Source organism: Oncorhynchus keta, unplaced genomic scaffold (genome assembly GCF_023373465.1).
Source record: "Oncorhynchus keta strain PuntledgeMale-10-30-2019 unplaced genomic scaffold, Oket_V2 Un_contig_19537_pilon_pilon, whole genome shotgun sequence".
Classification (NCBI taxonomy): domain Eukaryota; kingdom Metazoa; phylum Chordata; class Actinopteri; order Salmoniformes; family Salmonidae; genus Oncorhynchus; species Oncorhynchus keta.
Window position 1 is genome coordinate 1 of NW_026281528.1, and position 18,149 is coordinate 18,149.

Sequence of the window (18,149 nt, forward strand, 5' to 3'; positions counted from 1 at the left end):
ATTATTATTATTTGACCATGCGGGTCATTTATGAACATCTTGGCCATGTTCTGTTATAATCTCCACCCGGCACAGCCAGAAGAGGACTGGCCACCCCTCATAGCCTGGTTCCTGTAAGAAGGGCTATATAAATAGATTTGATTGATGCTGATAATGGGCCTCTGTTCGCCTATGCAGATATTCCATTAACAATCTGCCGTTTCCAGCTACAATAGTCATTTACAACATTAACAATGTCTACACTGTATTTCTGATCAATTTGAAGTTATTTTAAAAAGTGCTTATCTTTTCAAAAACAAGGACATTTCTAAGTGACCCCAAATCGACCAACCACTCAGATTTTTTTTCCCAACCAACAAATTTTTGTTCGCTAAAATGACACCAACAAAACAAAATGCTGATGCACATACAATAAAACTTATAATTAGTATGAAGTAGGTACATTGATTAATTTAATGACATTTGTGACCTGAGTCTTTCAGAGCTGCACAATGCAGAAATTGCCCCTCCATTTCCTAGTTGCCAAAATTAATAGTTCGGCTAATTTCAGTTTGTGACAAAACGAACATAGTGTGAAGAATCATTATAAATCAAATCAAAGTTTGTCACGCCGAACACAACAGGTGCAGACCTTACTTACTCAACAGTAAGATTTATATGTAAAAAAATGTTTTTTAAATAGAGGTAGAGGGGTAGAGGGGCTACATGCAGTAGAGGGACTACATGCAGTAGAGGGACTACATGCAGTAGAGGGGCTATATGCAGTAGAGGGGCTATATGCAGTAGAGGGGCTACATGCAGTAGAGGGGCTACATGCAGTAGAGGGGCTACATGCAGTAGAGGGGCTACATGCAGTAGAGGGCTACATGCAGTAGAGGGCTACATGCAGTAGAGGGGCTACATGCAGTAGAGCTACAGCCAAAGTAGAGGGGCTACATGCAGTAGAGGGCTATATACAGTAAGAGGGGCTACATGCAGTAGAGGGCTACATGCAGTAGAGGGCTACATGCAGTAGAGGGGGCTACATGCAGTAGAGGGGCTACATGCAGTAGAGGGGCTACATGCAGTAGAGGGGCTATATGCAGTAGAGGGGCTACATGCAGTAGAGGGGCTACATCCAGTAGAGGGGCTACATGCAGTAGAGGGGCTACATGCAGTAGAGGGGCTATATACAGTAGAGGGGCTACATGGAGTAGAGGGGCTACATGCAGTAGAGGGGCTATATACAGTAGAGGGGCTACATACAGTAGAGAGGCTATATACAGTAGAGAGGCTACATACAGTAGAGGGGCTATATACAGTAGAGAGGCTACATGCAGTAGAGAGGCTATATACAGTAGAGGGGCTATATACAGTAGAGGGGCTACATGCAGTAGAGGGGCTATATACATTAGAGAGGCTATATACAGTAGAGGGGCTATATACAGTAGAGGGGCTATATACAGTAGAGGGGCTATATACAGTAGAGGGGCTATATACAGTAGAGGGGCTATATACAGTAGAGAGGCTATATACAGTAGAGGGGCTATATACAGTAGAGGGGCTACATGCAGTAGAGGGGCTATATACAGTAGAGGGGCTATATACAGTAGAGGGGCTACATCCAGTAGAGGGGCTACATCCAGTAGAGGGGCTATATACAGTAGAGAGGCTATATACAGTAGAGGGGCTACATGCAGTAGAGAGGCTATATACAGTAGAGGCTATATACAGTAGAGGCTATATACAGTAGAGGCTATATACAGTAGAGGGGCTACATGCAGTAGAGGGGCTACATGCAGTAGAGGGGCTACATGCAGTAGAGGGGCTACATGCAGTAGAGGGGCTATATACAGTAGAGAGGCTATATACAGTAGAGGCTATATACAGTAGAGAGGCTATATACAGTAGAGGTTATAGACAGTAGAGGTTATAGACAGTAGAGGGGCTACATGCAGTAGAGAGGCTATATACAGTAGAGGCTATATACAGTAGAGCCTATATACAGTAGAGAGCCTATATACAGTAGAGAGGCTATATACAGTAGAGAAGCTATATACAGTAGAGAGGCTACATACAGTAGAGAGGCTACATACAGTAGAGAGGCTATATACAGTAGAGGGGCTATATACAGTAGAGGGGCTATATACAGTAGAGGGGCTATATACAGTAGAGGGGCTATATACAGTAGAGAGGCTATATACAGTAGAGAGGCTATATACAGTAGAGGGGCTATATACAGTAGAGGGGCTACATGCAGTAGAGGGGCTACATGCAGTAGAGGGGCTACATGCAGTAGAGGGGCTACATACAGTAGAGGGGCTATATACAGTAGAGGGGCTATATACAGTAGAGAGGCTATATACAGTAGAGAGGCTATATACAGTAGAGAGGTTATATACAGTAGAGGGGCTACATCCAGTAGAGGGGCTACATCCAGTAGAGGGGCTACATCCAGTAGAGGGGCTACATCCAGTAGAGAGGCTATAGACAGTAGAGAGGCTATAGACAGTAGAGAGGCTATATACAGTAGAGAGGCTATAAACAGTAGAGGCTACATACAGGCACCGGTTAGTCAGGCTGATTGAGGTAGTACGTACAGAATGTGTGGTTAAAGTGACTATGCAGATAAACTTCGCAAAAAAGCGTCCTTTTTCAGGACTCTGTCTTTCAAAGACCATTCATAAAAATCAAGTAACTTCACAGATCTTCATTGTAAAGGGTTTTAAACACTGTTTCCCATGCTTGTTCAATGAACCACAAACAATTAATGAACATGCACCTGTGGAACGGTCGTTAAGACACCAACAGCTTACAGATGGTAGGCAATTAAGGTCACAGTTATGAATATTTAGGACACTAAAGAGGCCTTTCTACTGACTTGAAAAACACCAACAGAAAGATGCCCAGGGTCCCTGCTCATCTCGTGAACGTGCCTTAGGCAAGCTACAAGAAGGCATGAGGACTGCAGATGTGGCCAGGGCAATATATTGCAATGTGAGACGCCTAAGACCGCACTACAGGGAGACAGGACGGACAGCTGATCGTCCTCGCAGTGCCACGTGTAACATGCACAGGATAGGTACATCCGAACATCACACCTGTGGGACAGGCAGGATGGCAACAACTGCCGAGTTACACCAGGAACGCACAATCCTCCCATCAGTACTCAGACTGTCCGCAATAGGCTGAGAGGCTGGACTGGGGGCTTGTAGGCCTGTTGTCTGGTGAGGACCTGCCTTACGTCACCTGTAACAACGTCGCATATGGGCACAAACCCATCGCTGGACCAGACAGGACTGGCAAAAAGTGCCCTTCACTGACGAATCGCGGTTGTGTCTCACCAGTGGTGATGGTCGGTTTGCGTTTTTCGTCAAGGAATGAGCGTTACATAGAGGCCTGTACTCTGGTGCCGGATGGATTTGGAGGTGGAGGGTCCGTCACGGTCTGGGGGCGTTGTGTCACAGCATCATCGGATTGAGCTTGTCGTCATTGCAGGCAATCTCTCAACGCTGTGTGTTACAGGGAAGACATCCTCCTCCCTCATGTGGTACCCTTCCCGCAGGCTTATCCTGACATGACAATGCCACCCGCCATACTGCTCGTTCTGTGAGTGATTTCCTACAAAACAGGAATGTCAGTGTTCTGCCATTAACAGCAAAGAGCCGGATCTCAATCCCATTGAGCACATATGGGACCTGTTGGATCAGAGGGTGCGGGCTAGCCATTTCCTCAAGAAATGTCCGGGAACATTCAGGTGCCTTGGTGGAAGAGTGGGGTAACATCTCACAGCAAGAACGGGAAGATCTGGTGCAGTCCATGAGGAGGAGATGCACTACAGTACTTAATACAGCTGGTGGCCACACCAGATACTGACTGTTACTTTTGATTTTGACCCCCCTTTGTTCAGGGACACATTATTCCATTTCTGTTCATCACATGTCTGTGGAACTTGTTCAGGTTGTCTCAGTTGTTGAATCTTAAGTTCATACAAATATTTACACATGTTAAGTTTGCTGATAATAAACGCAGTTGACAGTGAGAGAGGACTTTTATTTTTTTGCTGAGTTTATGATAAACAGAATAGCAGCAGCGCAAGATAGGGGTTAGGGGGGCGGGGGTCACAATGCAAATAATCTGGGTAGTCATTTGATTGCCTGTTCAGGAGTCTTATGGCTTGGGGGTAAAAACTGTTGAGAAGCCTTTTGTTCCTAGACATGGCACTCCAGTACCGCTTGCCATGCGGAAGTACAGAGAACAATCTATGACTATAAAGGCTGGGGTCTTTGACGATTTTTAGGACCTTCCTCTGACTCCGCCTGGTGTAGAGGTCCTGGATGGCAGGGAGCTTAGCCCCAGCGATGTACTGGGCCGTACGCACTACCCTCTGTAGTGCCTTGCGGTCAAAGGCCGAGCAGTTGCCGTACCAGGCTGTGATGCAACCAGTCAGGATGTCGATGTTGCAGATGTAGAACCTTTTGAGGATCTGAGGACCCATGCCAAATCTTTTCTTTCTCCCCCGAGGGGGCTTTGTCATTCCCTCGTCGACTGTCTTGGTGTGTTTGGACCATTCTAGTTTGTTGGTGATGTGGACACCAAGGAACTTGAAGCTCTCAACCTGCTCCATTACAGGCCCATCGATGAGAATGGGGCACCCACCGGTGATCAGGCCTACCACTGTTGTGTCGTCTGCAAACTTAATGACGGTGTTGGAGTTGTGCCTGGTACGCAGTCGTGGGTGAACAGGGAGTACAATGAGGGACTGAGCATGCACCCTGAGGGCCCACGTGTTGAGGATCAGCGTGGCAGATGTGTTGACACCTACCCTCTTCACCTGGGGACAGCCCATCAGGAAGTCCAGGATCCAGTTGCAGAGGGAGGGGTTTAAGTCCCAGGATCCTTAGCTTAGTGATGAGCTTTGAGGGTACGATGGTGTTGAACGCTGGGTTGTCGTCAATGAATACTATTCTCGCGTAGGTGTTCCTTTTGTCCAGGTGGGAAAGGGTAGCGTGGAGTGCAATAGAGATTTTATCATCTGTGGATCTGTTGGGGCGGTATGCAAATTGGATTGGGACTAGGGTTTCTGGGATAATGGTGTTAATGTGAGCCATTACCAACCTTTCAAAGCACTTCATGGCTACGGACCTGAGTGCTGCGGGTCTGTAGTCATTTAGGCAGGTTGCCTTAGTGTTCTTCGGCACAGGGACTATGATGGTCTGCTTGAAGCATGTTGGTATTACAGACTCAATCAGGGACAAGTTGAAAATGTCAGTGAAGACACCTGCCAGTTGGTCAGCACATGCCCAGAGCACCGTCCTGGTAATCCGGTTGGCCCCTACGGCCTTATGAATGTTTACCTGTTTATAAAGGTCTTACTCCGCCAGCTACGGAGAGCATGATCATCTAGTCTTCCGGAACAGCTGATGTGCTCATGCATCCCTCAGTGTTATTTGCCACGAAGTGAGCACAGAAGTAGTTGCTCGTCTGGTAGGCCGTGTCACTGGGCAGCTCTCAGCTGTGCTTCCTTTGCAGTCTAATAGTTTGCAGGCCCTGTCAAATAAGACTAGCGTCGGCGCAGGTATAGTACAGTTCAATCTTAGCACTGTATTGAAGCGTTGCCTATTTGATGGTTCGTTGAGGGCATAGCAGGATTTCTTATAAGCTTCCGGGTTAGAATTCCGCACCTTGAAAGCGGCAGCCCTACCCTTTAGCTCAGTGTGGATGTTGCCTATAATCCATGGCTTCTGGTTGGGGTATGTAGGTACGGTCACTGTGGGGACGACGTCATCGATGCACTTATTGATGAAGCCAGTGACTGATTTAGTGTACTCCTCAATGTCATCTTAAGAATCCCGGAACATGTTCCAGTCTGAGCTGCAAAACAGTCCTGTAGCATCTGCTTCATCTGACCGAGTTACTGGTGCTTCCTGACCGAGTTACTTTTGCTTCCTGACCGAGTTACTGGTGCTTCCTGACCGAGTTACTGGTGCTTCCTGACCGAAGTTACTGGTGCTTCCTGACCGAGTTACTGGTGCTTCCTGACCGAGTTCCTGACGAGTTACTGGTGCTTCCTGACCGAGTTACTGGTGCTTCCTGACCGAGTTACTGGTGCTTCCTGCTTTACTTTTTGCTTGTAAGCAGGAATCAGGAGGAAAGAATTATATTCAGATGTGCCAAATGGAGGGCGAGCTTTGTATGTGTCTCTGTGTGAGTACAGGGGAACTAGAATGTTTTTCCCCCTCTGATTGCACATTTAACATGTTGATAGAAATGAGGTAGAACTGATTTAAGTTTCCTGCATTAAAGTCTCCGGCCACTAGGAGCGCCGCCTGTGGAGTGAGTGATTTCCTGTTTGCTTATTTCCTTATATGGTCGTAGTGCATCTGTCTGCAGTGGTAAATAAACAGCCACGGAAAGTATAGATGAAAACTCATGGCAAATAGTGTGGTCTACAGTTGATCATAAGATATTCTACTACAGGCGAGCAAAATCTAGAGACTTTCTAATATACACAGACCCCCATCTTGTGTTGTTCCATCTAGCGGTGCAGCATAGTCCCGCTAGCTGAATGTACATGTCATCATTTAGCCACGATTCCGTGAAACATAAGATATTACAGTTTGATGTCCCGTTGGTAGGACCACCCATACGTAGAATGTATGCACATGACTGTAAGTCGCTTTGGATAAGCGTCTGCTAAATGGCATATATTATTATATTATTATTATTATTATTATATTAGTGATCATACCTTGTCTAATTTATTGTCCAATTTACAATGTAATATTGACGTAACGGCAGCTTTCCCAATTGCCTTCTCCGGATCCTTACGAGGCACCCCGCTCTGTGTCCTCTGAACCTGCGTATCTTTCTCTTGCCAATGATGGGGATGTTGGCCTTGTCGGGTGTCTGGGGAGGGTGCATTCTGTGCGTCCTGCTTGTTGAAGATAACATCTTTGTCTAATCGGAGGTGAGTGATCGCTGTCCTGATATCCAGAAGCTCTTTGTCTAATCCCTGGTATCCAGGCTCTTTGTCTAATCGTGAGTGATCCCTGTCCTGATATCCAGAAGCTCTTTGTCTAATCGGAGGTGAGTGATCCCTGTCCTGATATCCAGAAGCTCTTTGTCTAATCGGTGAGTGATCCGCTATCCTGATATCCAGAAGCTCTTTGTCTAATCGGAGGTGAGTGATCCCTATCCTGATATCCAGAAGCTCTTTGTCTAATCGGAGGTGAGTGATCCCTGTCCTGATATCCAGAAGCTCTTTGTCTAATCGGAGGTGAGTGATCGCTGTCCTGATATCCAGAAGCTCTTTGTCTAATCGGAGGTGGTGATCGCTGTCCTGATATCCAGAAGCTCTTTGTCTCAATCGGAGGTGAGTGATCCCTGTCCTGATATCCAGAAGCTCTTTGTCTAATCGGAGGTGAGTGATCGCTGTCCTGATATCCAGAAGCTCTTTGTCCCTGTCGGATGAGTGATCGCTGTCTGATATCCAGAAGCTCTTTGTCTAATCGGAGGTGAGTGATCCTGTCCTGATATCCAGAAGCTCTTTGTCTAATCGGAGGGTGAGTGATCCCTGTCCTATTATCCAGAAGCTCTTTGTCTAATCGGAGGTGAGTGATCGCTGTCGATATCCATATCCAGAAGCTCTTTGTCTAATCGGAGGTAGTGATCCCTGTCCTGATATCCGAAGCTCTTTGTCTAATCGGAGGTGATCGCTGTCCTGATATCCAGAAGCTCTTTGTCTAATCGGAGGTGAGTGATCCCTGTCCTGATATCCAGAAGCTCTTTGTCTAATCGGAGGTGAGTGATCCCCTGTCCTGATATCCAGAAGCTCTTTGTCTAATCGGAGGTGAGTGATGCTGTCCTGATATCCAGAAGCTCTTTGTCTAATCGGAGGTAGTGATTGCTGTCCTGATATCCAGAAGCTCTTTGTCTAATCGGAGGTAGTGATCCCTGTCCTGATATCCAGCTCTTTGTCTAATCGGAGGTGAGTGATCGCTGTCCTGATCCAGAAGCTCTTTGTCTAATCGGAGGTGAGTGATCCCTGTCCTGATATCCAGAAGCTCTTTTTGTCTAATCGGAGTGAGTGATCCCTGTCCTGATATCCAGAAGCTCTTTGTCTAATCGGAGGTGAGTGATCGCTGTCCTGATATCCAGAAGCTCTTTGTCTAATCGGAGGTGAGTGATCCCTGTCCTGATATCCAGAAGCTCTTTGTCTAATCGGAGGTGAGTGATCCCTGTCCTGATATCCAGAAGCTCTTTGTCTAATCGGAGGTGAGTGATCCCTGTCCTGATATCCAGAAGCTCTTTGTCTAATCGGAGGTGAGTGATCCCTGTCCTGATATCCAGAAGCTCTTTGTCTAATCGGAGGTGAGTGATCCCTGTCCTGATAGCTCTTTGTCAGTGATCCCTGTCCTGATAGCTCTTTGTCTAATCGGAGGTGAGTGATCCCTGTCCTGATATCCAGAAGCTCTTTGTCTAATCGGAGGTGAGTGATCCCTGTCCTGATATCCAGAAGCTCTTTGTCTAATCGGAGGTGAGTGATCCCTGTCCTGATATCCAGAAGCTCTTTTTTGCCGTAAGATATGGTGGCAAAAACACGTACAAAATAAGTTATAAATAACGTGAGAAAATAAACACAATTGTTTAGGTGCCCGTAAAACTGCTGCTTAAATGGCGCAGTCTGAACCGCTGTGAAGTGTTTTCCCCAAAATATAGTATTTATATTATATTAATATAGTATTTATATTAATATAGTATTTATATTATTTATATTAATATAGTATTTATAGTAATATAGTATTTATAGTAATATAGTATTTATAGTAATATAGTATTTATAGTAATATAGTATTTATATTATTTATAGTAATATAGTATTTATATTATAATAATATAGTATTTATATTATATTAATATAGTATTTATATTATATTAATATAGTATTTATAGTAATATAGTATTTATATTATATTAAATTATAATAATATAGTATTTATATTAATATAGTATTTATATTATATTAATATTAATATAGTATTTATATTAATATAGTATTTATAGTATTTATATTAATATAGTATTTATATTAATATAGTATTTATATTAATATAATAATATTTTCAGCTGGTGTACAAAACCAAAAGACGCAAAAACAAAAAGAACAGATCTACCGCTTTCTTAGACTTGCTCGCAATGAAAATGACAGATCTATAACTCACATTTCTATGTGCATTTTGTAGGGTCGCCAACAAAGTTATATAAAGAGCTGCTAGCGGTCGAACAGGGAAATGGTTCGTATAGTTTTTCTACCATTCATTTTAGAAACACTTAAAATAAGGGCTGTGTTTCGTGTAGGCTCACCCCGGCTTGGCATTTTTTGATAACCATGTAAATCTCTCTCGGACAAAGTGACTTATTAGTCTATATTTACTCTCAGATTCAAAAATGATAATTAGCATCAAAGTAGACATCAGGCAAAACTACAAATCCCTGCAAGCTCAATGTAAAACTTGCACAAGACCGTTCACAGAATTGTCACTTTAAAGGAATGTAGCCAATTTATTCATTACCTCATGTAACAGATGGTAAGACTATGGATTAACTCTTGGTTTGAGTTGGCAGTCTCCTCTAGATCATTGTGGAATTTGCAGTTCTTTATCATAGCCACATTAGTAGGTAATTAACATTTCAGTTTTGGTGGGTAAATACAGGCAAATATATTTATTTTTAAAAAGTCACCTTGCCAGAGAGAGATGATATAGTTATCAAAATGTCACGCCAGGGTAAACCTACACGAAACACAGCCCTTATTTTAAGTGTTGCTAAAATCCCCTATGGGGAAAGAGGAACAGTTGAGAAAACAATTGGAAACATTGCCCTGTTTGACCGACAAGTTTTATGGCTATTATGAGGCACACTGTGATACTCCATTACAGCTTTCACAGAAATATCAGATGCACAAAAATGCTCAGCTGGCCCTTTAAGGGCGGGCGGTTACCGTGGTAACGCGATTTCAGTCACAGCTTATTGCCTGTTGAAAGGTGAATTAGTCTCGCAGTGTTTGGTGGAAAACAGACTGCCTCTAATTGCGTTTATTTTGTATTATTATTATCCTAAAACAGTATTTCTGCCGTTTTTGTTTAATCATTTACATTTACATTTACATTTAAGTCGTTTAGCAGACGCTCTTATCCAGAGCGACTTACAAAGTCAAACATCTACAAATCCCACAGCCGATCCCACCTTGCGCTACGACACCGCCTGGCTGGAGCTGAGCACAGGCATGACAGTTTTTAAAACATTTACTTTAAAACAGAAGTCTGCCTGAAGTGAGTCTTTTAACCTTGTTTCTTGGCTATTTACATCGTTTTATTCATTGTAAATAAGAATTGGTTCTTAACTGACTTGACTGGCTAAATAATGTTTAAATAAAAACTACTTGGGAAGAGAAGACGCTGGCTTCTAGTCAGAAAACAGGAGGACAATCTACACTGGAGTTGCTTCCCAAGACGACATTGACTGTAACTAGGGGCCACTCAGTAACACTTTCGACTTAAAATCGGCTTGAAAATCAATGGCAAAACCTGAAAATGGCTGTCTGGTAAAGATCAAAAAACAACTCGACAGAGGTTAAAGATTCTGTCAGAATAAATGGGCAAATATTGTACAATTCAGGTGTGCAAAACTCACAGCTGTAATCGCTGCCAAAGGTGATCCTAACATGTATCAACTCAGGAGGTTGAATACTGATGTAATCAAGGTAATATATATATATATATTTCTTTACAAATGATCGTTGACCCCCAAAAAAAAAAGACAAATACATTTTAATCCGACCCTGTAACAAAAGTCAAAGGGTGTGAAGATTTCTAAAGGCCCTGTTTATCTACACACTACATGTCCAACAGTATGTGGACACCTGCTCCTCAAACATCTCATTCCAGAATCACGGGCATATGGGTGCCCCCTCCCCTTTACTGACAACAGCCTCCACTCTTCTGGGAAGGTTTTCCACAGATGTTGGAACAATGCCGTGGGGACTTGCTTCCATTCAGCCACAACAACACAAGTGAGGTCAGGGGTTGAGGTCTGTGTAGGCCAGGCAAGTTCTTCCACACCGATCTCTCGACAAAACATTTCTGTATGGACCTCGCTTTGTGCAGGGGGGCATTGTCATGCTGAAACAGGAAAGGGCCTTCCCCAAAGTGTTGCCACAAAGTTGGAAGCACAGAATCATCTAGAATGTCATTGTTATGCTGTAGCGTTAAGATTTCCCTTCACTGCAACTAAAGGAGCCTGAACCATGAAAAAAACAGACCATTACTCCTCCTCTACCAAACGTAAGTTGGCACAGGGCAGGTCCTTACCGTTCTTAGGAGAAAAATGGCTCCAGAAAACTAGAATAGTCCCAGTAAGCAAATTGACGTTGAAAATACTTCTTTTCCAGACGTTGAAGTTATGTTCAATTTAGGTTTCTGAATGAAAGGTATTTAAAGTATTTTTAAATACACATTTTCCAGGAAGTTGAAAATGCGTCTTTTTCCAAACACCAAAAGGACAGATTTCCACCGGTCTAGATAAAAATCTGTCGTTCTGCCCCTGAACAAGGCAGTTAACCCGCTGTCCCGGTAGGCCGTCAGAATTTGTTCTTAAACTGACTTGCCAAGTGAAATAAAAAAGGTTTTAAAAAATAAGTGGTTCTGTGTCATTCGGGATCAGGATAACTCCGTGTATTCATCATAACATGCTGCATTTCAACACTCCCCGAAGACAACATTATGTTTATGACTGTATTCTTGTTTTTTAGACAGGTACAACGGTGTGCGATAACGTTCAACCCGATCAGCTCCGACGCTCGTCCCCAAGCGAAATGCGCCCCGGGCAGAAGTAGCATCATCAATAGTTACAAACAAAACGAACCTTTCCTGAAACTTACATTTAAATGGACTGACTGCCATGTTCAGATCATCAATAACCGTTATAACAGGCTAGAAAAAGTTCCAGTTTAGGCTAATATTTTACGAAATGACAGCAACTCAATAGTGGAGGTGTAGAATTTAGATGTTGTTTCCTAATTGCAACTAATCTCGCTCTGACACCTCAACCAGATTGTTGACAATTTGCCGCATGTTGTATTGGTGTCAATCAATGTGAGGAACACGGGGAAAGTTATTGGTTTTACTGGACGTTTAACGAACATGGGGGGAATACAAATAATATTTCTCTAGCAAATCCAGACGTTACTCACATCATGTTGCTCCGTGAAGTTAACGTTCACCGCCAGCATGCAGCCACCACATCGTCCTTTGGAAAGACGCGCCCGTTCAATCAGCCATTTCATTTCTTACAGGTGTGAATTCCCCTTTGAGCGATGTTTTGATCTTCCTGTGATCGCATAGTCAAATCCGGTCATAACTTTTGGCATTTGACAGTATTTAAAAAAAATAATGACTAGAAACAGAAGTAAATTTACTACTATAATTAACTGCTAAACCTAGAAACGTATAACGTTATACAGTCATCTGTAACAAATACAACAGTGACGCCTAGTGGTTGATTCTGAGAAAACACCTAAGCCTAATGTCCGGGGAGCATCATTTTTTGGTTTATCGAGCTAACGTTATATCGTGTTCCTATGTCAAACATAAACAATCAAAAGATATAAACATGATGATATATAAACATACCTGCTAGTACTTACCGAATATACACTGACTTGACAAAACATTAAGAACACCTGATCTTTCCATGACATAGACTGACCAGGTGAAAGCTATGCTCCCTGGTCTATACTTTATACCTGCTAGTACTTACCGAATATACACTGACTTGACAAAACATTAAGAACACCTGATCTTTCCATGACATAGACTGACCAGGTGAAAGCTATGCTTCCTGGTCTATACTATATTAAGTTTCCCCAGCCAATTTGACACAACTGTGGGAAGCATTGGAGTCAACATGGGCCAGCATCCCTGTGGAACGCTTTAGACACCTTGTGGAGTCAACATGGACCAGCATCCCTGTGGAACGCTTTAGACACCTTGTGGAGTCAACATGGACCAGCATCCCTGTGGAACGCTTCACACCTTTGTAGAGTCAACATGGACCAGCATCCCTGTGAACGCTTTCGACACCTTTGTAGAGTCAACATGGACCAGCATCCCTGTGGAACGCTTTAGACACCTTGTGGAGGTCAACATGGACCAGCATCCCTGTGGAACGCCGGTCTTGTAGAGTCAACATGGACCAGCATCCCTGTGGAACGCTTCAACACCTCGTAGAGTCAACATGGGCCAGCATCCCTGTGGAACGCTTTCTCTGACACCTTGTAGAGTCAATATGGACCAGCATCCCCTGTGGAACTCTCTTTCAACACCTTGTAGAGTCAACATGGGCCAGCATCCCTGTGGAACGCTCAACACCTTGTAGAGTCAACATGGGCCAGCATCCCTGTGAACGCTTTCAACACCTTGTAGAGTCAACATGGGCCAGCATCCCTGTGGAACGCCAACACCTTGTGGTGAGTCAACATGGACCAAAGCATCCCTGTGGAACGCTCAACACCTTGTAGAGTCAACATGGACCAGCATCCCTGTGGAACGCTTTCAACACCTTGTAGAGTCAACATGGGCCAGCATCCCGTGTGGAACGCTTTCAACACCTTATAGAGTCAACATGGGGCCAGCATCCCCTGTGGGAACGCCAACACCTTGTAGAGTCAACATGGACCAGCATCCCTGTGGAACGCTTCAACACCTTGTAGAGTCAACATGGACCAGCATCCCTGTGGAACGCCAACACCTTGTAGAGTCAACATGGACCAGCATCCCTGTGAACGCTTTCAACACCTTGTAGAGTCAACATGGGCCAGCATCCCTGTGGAACGCCAACACCTTGTAGAGTCAACATGGACCAGCATCCCCTGTGGAACGCTTTCAGACACCTTGTAGAGTCAACATGGACCAGCATCCCTGTGGGAACGCTCGTGACACCTTGTAGAGTCAACATGGACCCAGCATCCCTGTGGAACGCTTCAACACCTTGTAGAGACAACATGGGCCAGCATCCCTGTGGAACGCTTTCAACACCTTGTAGAGTCAACATGGACCAGCATCCCTGTGGAACGCCAACACCTTGTAGAGTCAACATGGGCCAGCATCCCTGTGGAACGCTTTCAACACCTTGTAGAGTCAACATGGACCAGCATCCCTGTGGAACGCTTTCAACACCTTGTAGAGTCAACATGGGCCAGCATCCCTGTGGAACGCTTTCAGACACCTTGTAGAGTCAACATGGGCCAGCATCCCTGTGGAACAGCTTCGACACCTTGTAGAGTCAACATGGGCCAGCATCCCTGTGGAACGCTTTCAGACACCTTGTAGAGTCAACATGGGCCAGCATCCCTGTGGAACGCTTTCAACACCTTGTAGAGTCAACATGGACCAGCATCCCTGTGGAACGCTTTCAACACCTTGTGGAGTCAACATGGACCAGCATCCCTGTGGAACGCTTTCGACACCTTGTGGAGTCAACATGGACCAGCATCCCTGTGGAACGCTTTAGACACCTTGTGGAGTCAACATGGACCAGCATCCCTGTGGAACGCTTTAGACACCTTGTGGAGTCAACATGGACCAGCATCCCTGTGGAACGCTTTAGACACCTTGTGGAGTCAACATGGACCAGCATCCCTGTGGGCACGCCTGACACCTTGTAGAGTCAACATGGACCAGCATCCCTGTGGAACGCTTTCGACACCTTGTGGAGTCAACATGGACCAGCATCCCTGTGGAGCAGCTTTCGACACCTTGTAGAGTCAACATGGACCAGCATCCCTGTGGAACGCACCGACACCTTGTGGAGTCAACATGGACCAGCATCCCTGTGGAGCAGCTTTCGACACCTTGTAGAGTCAACATGGACCAGCATCCCTGTGGGAACGCTTTCGACACCTTGTAGAGTCAACATGGACCAGCATCCCTGTGGAACGCTTTCGACACCTTGTGGAGTCAACATGGACCAGCATCCCTGTGGAACGCTTTCGACACCTTGTAGAGTCAACATGGACCAGCATCCCTGTGGAGCAGCTTCGACACCTTGTAGAGTCAACATGGACCAGCATCCCTGTGGAACGCTTTAGACACCTTGTAGAGTCAACATGGACCAGCATCCCTGTGGAACGCTTTAGACACCTTGTAGAGTCAACATGGACCAGCATCCCTGTGGAACGCTTTCGACACCTTGTAGAGTCAACATGGACCAGCATCCCTGTGGAACGCTTTCAACACCTCGTAGAGTCAACATGGGCCAGCATCCCTGTGGAACGCTTTCGACACCTTGTAGAGTCATCATGGACCAGCATCCCTGTGGAACTCTTTCAACACCTTGTAGAGTCAACATGGGCCAGCATCCCTGTGGAGCAGCTTTCCAACACCTTGTAGAGTCAACATGGGCCAGCATCCCTGTGGAACGCTTTCAACACCTTGTAGAGTCAACATGGGCCAGCATCCCTGTGGAACGCTTTCAACACCTTGTAGAGTCAACATGGACCAGCATCCCTGTGGAACGCTTTCAACACCTTGTAGAGTCAACATGGACCAGCATCCCTGTGGAATGCTTTCAACACCTTGTAGAGTCAACATGGGCCAGCATCCCTGTGGAACGCTTTCAACACCTTATAGAGTCAACATGGGGCCAGCATCCCCTGTGGAACGCTTTCAACACCTTGCTAGAGTCAACATGGACCAGCATCCCTGTGGAACGCTTTCAACACCTTGTAGAGTCAACATGGACCAGCATCCCTGTGGAACGCTTTCAACACCTTGTAGAGTCCAACATGGACCAGCATCCCTGTGGAACGCTTTCAACACCTTGTAGAGTCAACATGGGCCAGCATCCTGTGGAACGCTTTCAACACCTTGTAGAGTCAACATGGACCAGCATCCCCTGTGGAACGCTTTAGACACCTTGTAGAGTCAACATGGACCAGCATCCCTGTGGAACGCTTTCAGACACCTCGTAGAGTCAACATGGACCAGCATCCCTGTGGAACGCTTTCAACACCTTGTAGAGTCAACATGGGCCAGCATCCCTGTGGAACGCTTTCAACACCTTGTAGAGTCAACATGGACCAGCATCCCTGTGGAACGCTTTCGACACCTTGTAGAGTCAACATGGGCCAGCATCCCTGTGGAACGCTTTCAACACCTTGTAGAGTCAACATGGACCAGCATCCCTGTGGAACGCTTTCAACACCTTGTAGAGTCAACATGGGCCAGCATCCCTGTGGAACGCTTTCAGACACCTTGTAGAGTCAACATGGGCCAGCATCCCTGTGGAACGCTTTCGACACCTTGTAGAGTCAACATGGGCCAGCATCCCTGTGGAACGCTTTCAGACACCTTGTAGAGTCAACATGGGCCAGCATCCCTGTGGAACGCTTTCAAACACCTTGTAGAGTCAACATGGGCCAGCATCCCTGTGGAACGCTTTCAACACCTTGTAGAGTCAACATGGACCAGCATCCCTGTGGAGGCGCTTTCGACACCTTGTAGAGTCAAACATGGACCAGCATCCCTGTGGAACGCTTTCAACACCTTGTAGAGTCAACATGGACCAGCATCCCTGTGGAACGCTTTCAACACCTTGTAGAGTCAACATGGACCAGCATCCCCTGTGGAACGCTTTCAGACACATTGCAGAGTCAACATGGGCCAGCATCCCTGTGGAGACGCTTTCAACACCTTGTAGAGTCAACATGGACCAGCATCCCTGTGGAACGCTTTCAACACATTGTAGAGTCAACATGGACCAGCATCCCCTGTGGAGACGGCTTTCAGACACATTGTAGAGTCAACATGGGCCAGCATCCCTGTGGAAATCTTTAGACACCTTGTAGAGTCAACATGGACCAGCATCCCTGTGGGAACGCTTTCAACACCTTGTAGAGTCAACATGGGCCAGCATCCCTGTGGAGACGCTTTCCAACACCTTGTAGAGTCAACATGGGCCAGCATCCCTGTGGAGCGCTTTCAACACCTTGTAGAGTCAACATGGACCAGCATCCCTGTGGAACGCTTTCGACACCTTGTAGAGTCAACATGGACCAGCATCCCTGTGGAGCAGCTTTCCAACACCTTGTAGAGTCAACATGGACCAGCATCCCTGTGGAACAGCTTTCAACACCTTGTAGAGTCAACATGGACCAGCATCCCTGTGGAACGCTTTAGACACCTTGTAGAGTCAACATGGACCAGCATCCCTGTGGAACAGCTTTCAACACCTTGTAGAGTCAACATGGACCAGCATCCCCTGTGGAGCAGCTTTCAGACACATTGTAGAGTCAACATGGGCCAGCATCCCTGTGGAGACGCTTTCAACACCTTGTAGAGTCAACATGGACCAGCATCCCTGTGGGACGCTTTAGACACCTTGTAGAGTCAACATGGACCAGCATCCCTGTGGAACGCTTTCAACACCTTGTAGAGTCAACATGGACCAGCATCCCCTGTGGAACGCTTTCAGACACATTGTAGAGTCAACATGGACCAGCATCCCTGGAGTCAACATGGGCCAGCATCCCTGTGGAACGCTTTCAGACACCTTGTAGAGTCAACATGGACCAGCATCCCCTGTGGAACGCTTTCAACACCTTGTAGAGTCAACATGGGCCAGCATCCCTGTGGAACGCTTTCAACACCTTGTAGAGTCAACATGGGGCCAGCATCCCTGTGGAACGCTTTCAACACCTTGTAGAGTCAACATGGACCAGCATCCCCTGTGGAACGCTTTAGACACCTTGTAGAGTCAACATGGGGCCAGCATCCCTGTGGAACGCTTTCAACACCTTGTAGAGTCAACATGGACCAGCATCCCTGTGGAACGCTTTCAACACCTTGTAGAGTCAACATGGACCAGCATCCCTGTGGAACAGCTTTCAACACCTCGTAGAGTCAACATGGACCAGCATCCCTGTGGAACGCTTTCAACACCTTGTAGAGTCCATGACCAGACGAATCGAGGCTGTTCTGAAGGAAGGTGTTCCTAATGTTTGGTGTGTGTGTGTGTGTAACAGGGTTATATTGGTGATTCCCTTGCCACTTTATTGTTAAGCCAATGGGTGTTTGGTTTGAGTTTTGTGTTGCCTTCACCTCCTCAACATG

The 18,149-nt window shown here is 45.8% G+C and overlaps 1 long non-coding RNA gene across 7 annotated transcripts; it reads right to left on the reverse strand.

Annotated features, from left to right (window-relative positions):
* Positions 1-14,462: 14,462 nt before the first annotated feature.
* Positions 14,463-16,509, reverse strand: LOC127920432 (uncharacterized). 7 transcript variants are annotated; one of them, XR_008106253.1, is made up of 4 exons: positions 16,051-16,280; positions 15,422-15,517; positions 15,180-15,275; positions 14,931-15,035 (listed from the first exon to the last, which is right to left on the reverse strand). It is a non-coding gene; the product is annotated as an uncharacterized LOC127920432 (long non-coding RNA). The 7 variants fall into 7 exon arrangements; XR_008106252.1 differs by lacking the exons at positions 14,931-15,035; positions 15,422-15,517 and adding exons at positions 16,292-16,339; positions 16,438-16,509 and having other exon boundaries at positions 15,138-15,323; positions 16,051-16,242; XR_008106254.1 differs by lacking the exons at positions 14,931-15,035; positions 15,422-15,517 and adding an exon at positions 14,463-14,506 and having other exon boundaries at positions 15,180-15,323.
* Between the last annotated feature and the right edge of the window lie 1,640 nt (positions 16,510-18,149).